The sequence below is a fragment of the Ictidomys tridecemlineatus genome, chromosome 10 (assembly GCF_052094955.1).
Source record: "Ictidomys tridecemlineatus isolate mIctTri1 chromosome 10, mIctTri1.hap1, whole genome shotgun sequence".
NCBI classification, from domain to species: Eukaryota; Metazoa; Chordata; class Mammalia; order Rodentia; family Sciuridae; genus Ictidomys; species Ictidomys tridecemlineatus.
Genome location: NC_135486.1, coordinates 118,581,541 through 118,594,355, shown reverse-complemented (window position 1 = coordinate 118,594,355; position 12,815 = coordinate 118,581,541). Strand labels below are relative to the sequence as shown.

The 12,815-nt window shown below is 49.5% G+C and overlaps 1 protein-coding gene across 2 annotated transcripts in view; it reads right to left on the bottom strand.

The window, feature by feature from the left end:
- Positions 1-6,092, bottom strand: part of Gtf2i (general transcription factor IIi) — a 90,491-nt gene extending 84,399 nt beyond the window's left edge. The window contains exon 1 of one of the 2 annotated variants that reach the window (XM_078023929.1): positions 5,720-6,092. The gene's annotated coding sequence lies outside the window, so the exon portion shown is untranslated. Of the gene's footprint in view, positions 1-4,711; positions 4,847-5,719 lie in introns of those variants that run through there. The other variant, XM_005328539.5, reaches the window with a different exon arrangement.
- Positions 6,093-12,815: the final 6,723 nt, after the last annotated feature.

Genomic DNA, 12,815 nt, shown 5'->3' with positions numbered 1-12,815 from the left:
CTCACCTAGGTAACTTAGTTAGAACAGATCTCAAAATAAAAATTAAGAAGGGCTGCAGATGTAGCTCAGCATAGAGCACCCCTAGGTTTAATCTTCATGACCAAAAAAGAAATATATAGGCAGGACTGGGGTGTAGCTCAGTGGCAGAGCACTTGCCCAGCACCATGAGGCTCTGCAAAAGAGAAAAATAAAATAGGCAAACTCATAAAAACAGAAAACAGATTAGCAGTTACCAGGGACTAGAAAAAGGAATGAGGCATTTTTATTCCATAGGCACAGGGAGTTCTCTTTTTGGGGTGATAAAAAAGTTCTAGAAACAGAGGTGTGAATGGAATTAACGCTACTGAACTGCACATTTTAAAATGCTTATTAGGAAAGAAAGAAGGAAAAGTGGAAGAAAGAAAACAATGAAAGAACAGGTGGAAGGAAGGAAGCCTTGTAAGATCTCCTTGTAAGATCAATTTCTCTGCCATTTCCCCTTGTAGACATAATATGGGCCATCTGTCATCCTCCTTTGTCAAATCATTTCATAAATGAGATAATGAAATGTAATTCGGTGTTTTAAAGTCTTAAGACCAGAGTGGGGGGCTGGGGATGTGGCTCAAGCGGTAGCGCGCTCGCCTGGCATGCGTGAGGCCCAGGGTTCGATCCTCAGCACCACATACAAACAACGATGTTGTGTCCGCCGAGAACTAAAAAAATAAATTAAAAAAAAAAAAAAAAAAAGAAAGGATCTTAAAACATTTAAAAAAAAAAAAAAAAAAAAGACCAGAGTGGGGGTTGTAGCTCAGTGGTAGAGTGCTTGCCTAGCGTGTGCAAAACCCTGGGTTCCATTCCCAGGCATGGCAAAAAATAAAGTAAAAAGTCTAAGACAGCCTGGTGATACACACCTGTGATCCCAACGATCTGGGAAGCTGAGGCAAGAATATCACAATTTCAAGGCCACTCTCACCAATTTAGGGAGATCCTCAGCAACTCAGTGAGACCCTGTCTCAAATTTTTTAAAAAGGGCTAGGGATATAGCTCAATGAATCAATCCCCAGTACCAATTTACAAAAGTCTACAACCAAGAGCAGTTATTCATTCTAGTTCAGTTCCAATATTTCATTTTCTCATTGAAAACAACTTTTGATCTGAGAACAATCTATAGATAAGCTCTATTCACATTTACATGAGAGTCAATAGTAAGGCCTATACCCACATAGAGCAAGTTATTTACAACAATATATTAAGCAACATTTTCTCAGTTTCATTAATCAAACTATCAAATTTCTTTTTATATATATTTTTTCTTAGTTATACGTGGGCACAATATCTTTATTTTGTTTATTTATTTTTATGTGGTGCTGAGGATCGAACCCAGGGTCGCACACGAGCGAGGCGGGCGCTCTACCGCTGAGTCACAACTCCAGCCCCAAATTTCTTTTTTTTTTTTTAAGTATTGTTTTTCAGTTATAAGTGGACACAATATCTTCACTTTGTTGTTGTTTTTTTTTTATTTTATTTTTTATTTTATTTTTTAGTTTTCAGCGGACATAACATCTTTATTTGTATGTGGTGCTGAGGATCAAACCCAGACCGCATGCATGCCAGGCAAGCGCGATACTCCTTGAGCCACATCCCCAGCCCTTCACTTTGTTTTTATGTAGTGCCGAGATTCGAACCCAGTGCCTCACGCTTGCTAGTCGAGTGCTACCACTTGAGTCACATCCCCAGCCCAAAACTGTCAAATTTCTAATAAAACAGTGGGGCCTGACCACAAATAAGGTAACTTTTCTTATTTCCTTAATTAGGGCAAAAAAATCTTCAATTATTCCTAACTCCTTTACTCTAATTTCTATTTCAAATATATGAAGATTCCCAATGGAGAAAGAAGGCACTACCTTTAAGACTTATGACAAAGTAAGATAAAAATAGGAGTGAACTTATGTGTTAGGCAACTAGCTCCAGAAAGCTAGTTTTCGATTGTAAATTCACTATTTACAAAACAGACATGATTAGTCCCCATTATACAAATATATCAGCTCTAACCTAACTAACCAGATGTCATTTCAACTAGCTACCCTAAATAGGATCACACTCCACTACTCTCTGCTTCCTCAATTATACCCTACTATGTTCACATACTGTGCTTCTTTCAAAAATAATTTCAGAGGGCTGAGACTGTAACTCAGTGATAAAGTGCTTGTCTTGAATGTGAGGCACTGGGTTCAAAGATACTGTGTGTTCATCTACAACTAAATTTATTTTTTTTGAGAATTTTAATATTTATTTTTTAGTTTTCGGCGGACATAACATCTTTGTTTGTATGTGGTGCTGAGGATCGAACCCGGGCCGCACGCATGCCAAGCGAGCGCGCTACCACTTGAGCCACATCCCCAGCCCTACAACTAAATTTAAAAAAAATATTTCAGGGCTGAGAATATAGTTCAGTGTTTGAACACTTGCCTACCATCTGTGACGCCCTGGGTTCAGTCCCCACCACAACAGAAATGTTCTCCTTAGCCACTGTACACATGTCATATTCACAAAGGGAGAAGCCCATGAAGAACTACGCCCTTGTCCTTAGAGTTTCATTAGAGATCAACACTGTACTCAATATTAGAAGTTATTACTGGCTACTAATTTTTACTTCCTCAATAAGTTTAATTTGCCAAAGTATCCAGCATGTATTTTCATAGCTACTGTAAACTGAAGGTTGGCCTCCTGTAATACACAGTTTGAGTGAACAAAATTATTTGAAAGCCACCTACACCAACATGCCTGTAATCCCAACAACTTCAGGAGGCTGCAGCAAGACAATGGCAAGTTCGAGGCCAGCCTGGGCAACTAAGCAAATCACTGCTGAAAAATAAACAAAGGGCTCAAACCACATGTGATGGCACATAGTAATCCAAGTAATTTGGGAGGCTAAGGTAGGAGGATCACAAGTTCAAAGCCAATCTCAGCCAGTTATCAAGGCCCTCCCTCAGCAACTTAGGGAGATCCTGCTTCAAAATTAAATAAATAAATAAATAAAATCTGAGTATTTAACTTGGGGGTAAAGAGCCCCTGGGTTCAATCCCTAGTACCAAAAATTAATTTCAAAAAACATTAAAGGGCTGGGTATGAGCTCAGCAGTGGAACACAATGGGGTCTAGTCCCAAGATCCCCCAAAAAAGAGAGCCTATATATAGTCAGAAAAAAAATTTTTTTGGGGGGGGGGGTGTACCGGAGATTGAACTCAGGGACACTAGACCACTGAGCCACATCCCAAGCCCTGTTTTGTATTTTATTAGAGACAGGGTCTCACTGAGCTGCTTAGCAGCCTCGCTAAATTGCTGAGGCTGGCTTTGAACTCGCAATCCCCCAGCTGGGATTCCAGGCCTGCGCCCCGCGCCTAACCCTGTATATAGTTCTTAATGAAGTTAGAATCCAGGGACAGCGGAGCCAGTCCTCCAGCAACTCTGACATTCTCTTGTATTAGACTTTCTTACTACTTACTCGCGGTGGGGGGGGGGGGGAAGCAGACACAGAGGGCCAGACACAGGCAAGGGACACTAAGACACAGACTGCAAGAAGAAACACGAAAACTGAGGCAGAGGTGAAGAGGGAAACCAGGAAAGAGAGAAGGACAAAAAATAGAGAATGAAGATCAAAGTACACCCTTCACACTTCCAGTGTCAGGGCCAAGCTCTGCAGGGCCACCCAGACCTGAGACTCTGAGGAGGGTGAGAGGGAGAAAATAATAAAACAAATGTCTTAGGGGGAGGCTCAGGGGTCCCCTCCGCAGTACCCAAAAAAAAAAAAAGCTTGTACCATGGATAAATTAATAAAAATGAGTGGGAAAATTAATCAACTATTTAGATCTCCAATTTAATTCTGCATTTAAATCCATAACCCCCCTTTGAAACTGGAGGTTAATTAGTTTAATTCTGCACTTGAATCCATAGCTCCTCCTTAAACTGGAGATTAATGTAATCACGACTAACAAAAAAATTCTTTAACTCTGAACCAGTTTTCCAAGCAATCTACAGTAAGCCGCTCAACTTATTTTTGGTTAAGATCTAAGTTTAAAGTAAGGAAGAGCAAACATCTAGAATAGATTTACCTCACTTAACTCTGCACCACCGTGAACGGTTCCCCAGCGCAATCCCGGGAAAAGCAGTCCACAGCACCACCTGGTAACGAGTGGAAACTCGAATTCCCAGGCATCACCCAAGCCCGCCTGCAAGCCGCCGCGCAGCCCAGCCCGCCGCATTCACCTGCAGGGCAAGCAAGTGCAAACTGCCACTTCTCCTGGCCCACTCCTCATCCAGAGTGGAATTTCAGGGTTATTACGACATAACATGATTAGCACAGGAGGTCGTTAGCTGTAGTTGTTACAAGTACGCGTTAGACACTCGGGCAGAACCGGGGGAGAAAGGGAGAGACGAAAGGGCACCGCACACCCGGCGGCTGGGCCAGACCCCCGCGGAGGAGGGGCGGACGAGTGGACAGGGGCGCGATGCAGCGGCTTGTCCTCACCAGACACTGAAAGGAGGCCTCCCAGAAGCGAGGGCAAGGAAGTTTTCCCGGCCTCGACAGAAGCAAAGTCAACGTCGCCTAACGGTGCGAACCCTGACCGTGAAAGCAGGCGGCACGGGAGCCCAGGCAATGCTCGCCACCGAAAGGCAAAAAGAAAGAAAACTCAGCTCCTGAGGTCGGGAGCCGGCCTCGCGGGGCACTCTACCTGCATCCGCACTGCAACCCAACTTCCCTCACTCGGGCGCCCTGCGGGCCTGGCCGGCCATTGTCTGCAGCGCGGTGGCACTGCGAAGCGGCTCCCGTCGCGCTCGGGAGGAGCGTCGCTCCACCGGACCCCGCGTCCAGCTCTCGGCCGCAGAGGAGCTCAAAAGCCGAACGCGGGGGCGGCGGCTTGAGAAAAGGCAGAACTTCCCAAAGAAAAGTGCAGGGACCAGAGGGCACTGCGCTCCTCCTCCGCCCCGCGCTCTGCACCCCGCCGTCCGGGTGCTGGCGGAGCCAAGCGGCCTTATGCTCAGGGCCTTTCGGCCGCGGTCTTCCTTCCGGTCATTGTGTGTATTTCCACCACCCCCCAAAATCCGACGGGTCCTCCGGGGCGCCGCGCCCTGCGGCCCGGGACAAAGCCCACTGCGGGCTGCACCTGGGAGCGGGGCGGGGCGCGGCGCGCTGGGCCACCGCTCGGGAACCCGCCCGCGGCGCCCGACCCCGCTGCAGTTGCCAGGCAGCGCGGCGCCGCCCCCGCGCCCGCCGGCCAATCCCCCGCGTCTGCTGCCCCGGCGCAGGAGCCCCAGAGACACCCGACGGGCGCGACCCCACGGCTCGGGCCTGGCACCGCGCGCGCCCCCGCACCGCCGGTCGGCCAATCAGCGCGGTGAGGCCCGCGCGCTCGCTCACGCGCGGGGCCGCACGCGCGAGGCGCCCCCCCACGCCGGCGGGCGCGCGCCCATCCCCCACGGCGGCCCGGCGCGCGCGTGCAACCGCCGTCCCCCGCGACCGCGGCCGCCCCACCCCCCACGCCCCGCCGCACGGCCACCGAGGCCGTCCGGCCCGGGTCTGCCGCGCTGGGGGGCGGCCGTGCGCCCCGAAGGCCGTCGGGCCGCACGCCCCCGGCGCCCCAGTCGCAGGCCCCAGCGGGGTAAAGTCTCGAATAAAGGCCCTGCTAGCCATGGCACCCGAGGCGGGGGCGGGGGTCCAGGCGTGCGGCGAGGGGACTCACCCGAGTGCAGCCGCCTCCCGGCAGCGCGGGGCCGGAGTACGAAGGGCGCGAGTGGGGGCCGCGCGCGCTGAGGCCGCCGCGGAGCAGCCTCGGCTGAGGGAGCTGTGAGCGGGCGGGAGGTGAGGGCGAGGGGCCAGTGCGTCTCGGCCGCGCTCCTGTCACCGCCGCATGGCCGCCCCGGCAAGGGCCTCACTCAGCGCCTCGTTCCGCTCTCGGGGGACAGAGGGGAAAGGCCGGGGTAACTGCGGCAGGAGGGCAGCCCGGCTGGAGAGCGCGTGCGGGGAAGCGGGGGGGCGACCGGGTGGCCCCTTTTCTCTGCTCTCCGAGCTTCTCTCTCACCCTCCTCCTCCTCCTCCTTTTTTTTTTTTTTTTTTTTTTTTTTTTGTTCCTCGAATGCTCGCTGCGCGTGCGCGCACGCAGCACCGCCCAGCGGGAATTGTAGTTCCTGATTGGTCCCCGCCAACGCGGCGGCGGGCTTTGTGGACTACAACTCCCAGAAGGTTCCGCGGAGGGGAGCCCCGAACCCGAGGACGAGGCGAGCGCCGCGGTGCCCGGCCCTCTCCGGCAAGGGCTGTCAATGGAGGCGCGGGTGGTGGGAGCAAGAACATGGCTGCACCTGGGGCCTGCGCGGCCGCCCGGATGGGGGAGGGGAGCTAGGGCGAAGGAACAGAAATGCAGACCGGCCGTGGCCCGGGCGTCCGCACAGCCGCGCCCCAACCGTCCTCTGCAGCCGAGCAAGGCTCCAACCTCATTCTTGCACTGCCATTCCCTGCAGATTGCAAGCCCGGCACGCGGAATAGGCCGGGGAGCCCCGGGATGGCCTGCGCCCTCTCCGCTCCGCCAAGGGAGCCCCTCCGCCCTGCACCACCCTCCGGGACACAAAGGAGTCCTGTTACCGTTTTTCAAAATTTGCCTCAAAGGCTGCTAGGAATGACTTGCCCCAACTTGGGGCAGGCGAGGGGAAGACACTGTTCGAGTTTCTAGCTGCCCCCTCCCCAGCCCTTTCCTTTGCATAGCTCAGCGTTTGGAAGGAAAAAAGCCAAAATGGGAGCGGAAAACCTGACTCTGGGGCCCCGTTTGTTCGGTCAGAAGCAAAGCAAATTAACTCAAATCTCATGCTCCACGCCCCCCTCCCCGTTATTTTTTGTTTCTCAACTTTTCTGAATTCAGCATATTTTTAAAATGTGAGATCTTACTGTTCACCCAAGTTACACTCCAAAGTTAAACAACAAACTGGCTCGAGTTGGAAGACTAGACGGTCGCGGACAGCGCTAGATGCAGCGATTCTCGAGGTGTTTCCGCGCCCCCCACGCGCCCGCCGCCCTCCAGCCCGCTCCTCGGTAGGGGGCGACCAGAGGCTCCGGCCAGCCTTCCAGCCTCTTTGTCGCTGGCTCTCTGGAAAACTTTCCGAGCAGCCAGTCTTTTGATGTCGGTCCAAACCCTGCCTTTGGATCTGGGTCCGCGGATTGCCGTTCCCTTTTCCACTCTTGCATGGACCGCACCCAGGAAGCCACCTCCGGATCTCCATGTTGGATTTCTTTGAAATATGAATAATTTAAAGATCCCTGGGATAGCAGAGGCTATCTACCTGCTTAGGACCCCCGCCCTCGCAATCATAGTCATTTTGACCTTGCCTAATTCATGAGTAAAATTTTGTTACTCCATTCGGAGCCTTTCTACAAGTTTTCCTAAAAAGAACTTTACTTTTGCACTCAGACTTCACATGCATTCTGTCATATTTAGTTCAATCCCATATTTGCATTACAAGAGTCGCCCTTATCAACAGGGGTGCGCGCCAGGACCCCCAGAGAGGCCTGCATCTGCCTTCCCCGGGTACCAAGCCCCCCTGATTCCTTCTACTCAGCAAACCTACTTCCAGGCAGGAACTGGGAACAGCAGGAGGCTAACACGGGTCAGTCCACAGCAAGCAGCCACGTGGACCCGCCACTCCTCTCAGCACACCTGGGGCACTGTACTCACCCTTCTTCTGCCTGCTCTCATCACAGCGGGAGACTGGCTTTGGGTGGCATCCTCTATCCTTAACCAACCTTTCCCGCTCTGCAGGGAATGGGCCAGCAGCTTGCTCCTGGGCAGACACACCCTTTGGGCCTTTCAGCCCGAACCTGTTCCTGAACCTGTGCAGCCAGCCCTTGCTGGCCGTGAACTGCCTCCTCTCCAGCCTGCCGTCGCGCCTCTGGGGGGACGCCTGGCTCAGGTCCTGGTACAGGCTCAGCGCCTTCTGGCGCAGGGCGCTGCCGTCCACAGCCACGCGCCGGCTGCTCATGTCCTCCACCCACAGGCTCAGCGCCTTCTCCATCTTCACCAAGCACTTGTCCCGCACGGTGGCCGTGACCTTGGCGTTCTGGGGGGCCACGGCGAAGCTAGCCCGGATCTCCTTCTCCTTCTTCACGATTTCCCGGATGGAGGATTCGTTCTTACCGAAGATCTTGGCCACCTCCGCGTAGGACTTCTGCTCCTTCCTGACCAAGTCGAGAACCTTCACCTTTTCGCTCAGCGGCAGCACTTTTCGGCTTCTCTTGGGTGCATCCACATTACCGGCTTGAGTGCTCTTGAGCTTGGGCGCCATTGTTAAAAATAAAATAAGGCCTAGTGCATTGGCTTACCTCTGTAATTCCAACCACTTGGGTGACTGAGACAGGAAGATTGCAAGTTCAAGGGCAAGCTTGGCCTCTTAGGGAGACCCTGTCCCAGCCCAGCGCAGTGGCTCAGGCCTGTAATCCCAGCAACTGGGGAGGCTGAGACTAGGATCACAGATCTAAGACAGCCTTAGCAATGAGAAGCACTAAGCAACTCAGTGAGACCCTGTCTCTAAATAAAATGCATAAATGGGCTGAGGACGTGACCCAGTGATGGAGCGCCCCTGAATTCAATCCCTGGTAACCCCCACACACACACAAAACACAAACACACACACAAAAGTCCCTGTCCCAAAATAAAAGGAAAATGCTGGGAATGTATATAGCTCAATAGTAGAGAACTTGCCTAACAAGCTCAAAGCCCTATACAAAAGTACTTAATCCTCAGTACTGAAGGGGGGACAAAAAGTGAAATAAGAGTTACTTGAATGTGCCTATTGAGAAACCATGACTCCCAACCAAAGATCTGATAACTGAGACAACTGCTGACCAGAGGGCAGGTAGCATATACAAGGTGGATACACTGAACAAAGACACGGTTATGTCAGGGTGTGTTGGAACTAGATAGTATTCAAGCTACTCGAAACCATGCACATTTTAAGGGAGCCTCCAAAAAGGGAGCAGCTACTGTACTACATGCAGCTGACATATCTAGGAAAAACATAACTTTTGAGAAGTACAGCTCCATTTGTTAGAGCACCCAGCTTACTGGATGCAAACATTCAGCCCTTTCGGATGTCAGTGTGTATATTTTACAGAGAGGATCATTTCTGGATTGGTGCCTTCAGGTTGAGGTCAAGTGAAAGGAGAGTTCACAGGAGATGATGGAGTTACAGAGTAGCATTTGGGAGTGTGTGGAAAGTTAGTGAGTCAGAAGTCCATTTAGTTAAGATGACCTTTGTCATGAAAACTTGCTTAGAAGATAGTCTCTTTCTTCCATGAATTACTTTGCTTAACTGTTCAGAGTGGAATTTTTCTGCGTCTCCATAAAGAGCTCCATTTCTTCTTTATTTATTTATGCAGTTTATTTATGTATTTTTTGGTACTGGGATTGAATCTAGAGGCACTTTATCACTGAGCCACGTCCCCAGTCCTTTTTTTTTGAGCGGGGTGCTGGGGATTGAACCCAAGGCCTTGTGCCTGTGAGGCAAGCACTCTACCAACTGAGCTACATCCACAATCCCCCAGCTCTTTTTAATTTTGAGACAGGATCTCACTGAGTTGCTGAGGGTCTCCCTAAGTTGCTGAGGCTGGTCTAGAACTTGCAATTCCCTTTCCCCAACCTCCCGTGTCTCTGAGATTACAGGTTTACACCACCCCACTTGGCTTCCAACTTCTTTAAGGTTGAAGCCATTCCAAAAACTGTTAAATCAACATTAGCAGGGTTTAAATCACTTATAATGAAAAAGGTGTCCTTTTGTGTCAATGAATGTTGACTTTGTAGAGACGATGTCTTTTTCTCAAAGCTCTGCCACTGAAGCTTGTAACCTTCAAAGTCATGTTGCACAATCATCAATTCCAGGGTTCTTCAGCCTTCATTAAGGCCCGGCTCCCCGGGACAGTTGCCGGAACACTGTAGCTGCTCCTTGATCATGTCTCCCTCACCTCACTGGTTCAAGTGCCACATTCTTGGGGCCATTCTGTAAGCTACTCTGGAAAACATCCCTCTATACAGCCAGGTTTTTTCCAAACTAGAATCAGATTGCTGTGTTTTGGTTTGAACAACAGATGAAAAATTATAGTTTTGTCTAGGAATGGTGTGATATTGAGTCTTCCTTGAACACTAGAGTCAGCAGGATGTAGGTTCTAAGTCAGGTACACCCAACTGAGAGGGCAGGAAAAGCAGGGAAGGTGCTGGGGAGCAAACCCCCAGCTGAACACACAGTGGGCAGGCGCCACCATTGAGCCCCACCCGGCCCAATCTTTGTACCAGGCATTGAATTCAGGGCCACTGAGCCCCATCCCCAGCCCTATTATGTATTTTGTTGAGAGACAGGGTCTCCCTGAGTTGCTTAGCACCTTGCTTTTGCTGAGGCTGGTTTTGCCCCCTGAGCCACTGGGATTACAGGTGTGCTCCACCGCACCCGCCTGCTAGTCTCTTTTTCTGAAGTTTAGCCTGATGTGTGCAGTCCTGCAGGGAAGTGTCCATATGATGTGACATCTCCCATCTTCTGTGCTGTGTGAGGCAGCCCTAAGCCGAACAGACTGTGGCAGAACCAGAGGTGATCCAAATGTGACCTCTTCCACCAGCTCACACGCATCTTCAGAGACTCAGATTCTGGCCTTGGTCACTGCTTTCAAATAGCAAGTGACCATGAGAGCTGGGGTAGGAAATCCCAAGTGCCTGCACCACTTTGTGAAGCTTAGGTAGAATTATATTGCGGGTGGACTTTTTAAAGACGCTCATTTGGACCCAAACTGAATAAATTTTCTGTGACTCTGTCATATATTTTAGACTGTGCAAAAAAAAACAAAACTCTTTTTTGAGATCTGGGAATCCCACCCTAGGCCTCCCATATGCTAGGCTAACACTGTACCACTGAGCTACTCCCTCAGTCCCAATTAAGTGTTATGGGGATAATAGATAATACTATTCAACATTTGAAACATCATTTTAAAATATGATATGAAGCCGGGCGCGGTGGTGCACTCCTGTAATCCCAGCAGCTTGGAAGGCTGAGACAGGAGGATCAAGAGTTCAAAGCCAGTCTAAGCAACTGCGAGGTGCTAAGCAACTCAGTGAGACCTTGTCTGTAAATAAAACACAAAATAGGGCTGGGGATATGGCTCAGTGGTGGAGTGCCCCTGAGTTCAATCCCTGGTACCTGCCCCCCAAAAAAGGCTGGGATATGTCTTAGCAGTTAAGCACCCCTGAATTCAATACCCTGTATCAGTAAATCCATAAATTATGAATAAAATGCTCATGATTCTTTTGTCACTAGAGAATAACAACTCTGCTTTAAGGAAATAAGAAAAGAGCTTATTGTGAAGCCCAGTATGATGGCCCATGCCTGTAGTCCCAGGGACTCCAGCAATTCAGTGAGACTCTCAGCAACTTAGCAAAGCCCTGTCTCAAATTTTTTTTTAAAAAAAGTGGTAAATTACCTCTGGATTCAATTCCCAGTAGCAAAAAGAAAAAAAGGATGGAAGAAAGAAAATAGTTTATCCTGAGCCAAATATGAAAGACCCAGGAACACAAATCCATCAGGTTACCCTGAATGGCATGCTCCACTGTGGAAGAAGTCACATGAGCTTTCACAGTCACAGAACCAGGAAAAGGCTCAATGAATACGTTACCAGTTCCACCGGTGGGAGCATCAGATTGGGGCCACAGCTAGGCAGGGGGGCCTCTTCTGGAGGGTTCAGGGACCCAGCACTCTGGCTTCAGGTGGTGGAGGCTAGAGTTCTGCTAAGCTGAGAGACACATCCCCAGAATTTTATCTGTTAGCCAGGAGAATGTCAGGCCAGATACAAGTTAAGGTAATTGGTTCCTAAAGGGCTAAGATAGCCCCAGATAAGTTTGGTTCTTGACCCACAGCATTCCATGGCTCTGCAGTTGAGATGTCCTAGTCATCCAAGATCAAAGTGAGTCTGCAGAGATCCTCAGCACAGATACAGCTTCTCTCCAGGAATTTCCGTTCACAGACTGATACTTATCATGGGTGAAAGTTGGACTTGTTACATCATCTGATCAAGAATGCTGCTGGTCAACGAGGAATAAGGAATCCCAGCAGGCCATCTTTTCCGGAGGCTGCCTAGGTCAAGAACATTGCATGGTGTTCTTCCAGGGAAACATTTTCATTTTCATAGATTAGAAAAATGGAGTCAAGAAAAACTTTCCAAATAAAACACTTGACCTCTACTCTTGCAAGATATCATTCCTAAGATCAAGAGAAGGAAAATCTGGGTTGAGAACTGAACAAATATCCGCATTCCTCCTCCTCCTCTTAGTGTCCAGTTTGTTGATTCTCTTTCCCTTTACTCTCCTCACCTTTGTTATTTATTAAACCTTTCCTCTTTTTCTAGTGAATCATAGCAACCTTGTCATCTTTTTTTTAAGAGAGAGAGAATTTTAATTTTTATTTTTCAGTTTTCTATTTTTTTTTTTTAGAATTTTAATATTTTATTTTTTAGTTATCGGTGGACACAACATCTTTGTTTGTACGTGGTGCTGAGGATCAAACCCGGGTCGCACGCATGCCAGGGGAGCGCGCTACCGCTTGAGCCACATCCCCAGCCCGCAACCTTTCATCTTGATTTTATTTACTCATTTATTTGGTACAGGGAATTGAACCAGGGGTGCTCTACCCTAGCTCTTTTTATTTTATTTTTATTTTATTATTATTTTTTTTGACACAGGGTCTCCCTAAGTTGTTTACGACATGGCTAAATTGCTGAGGCTGGCCTCAAACTTATGATCCTCCTGCTTCAGCCTCCCA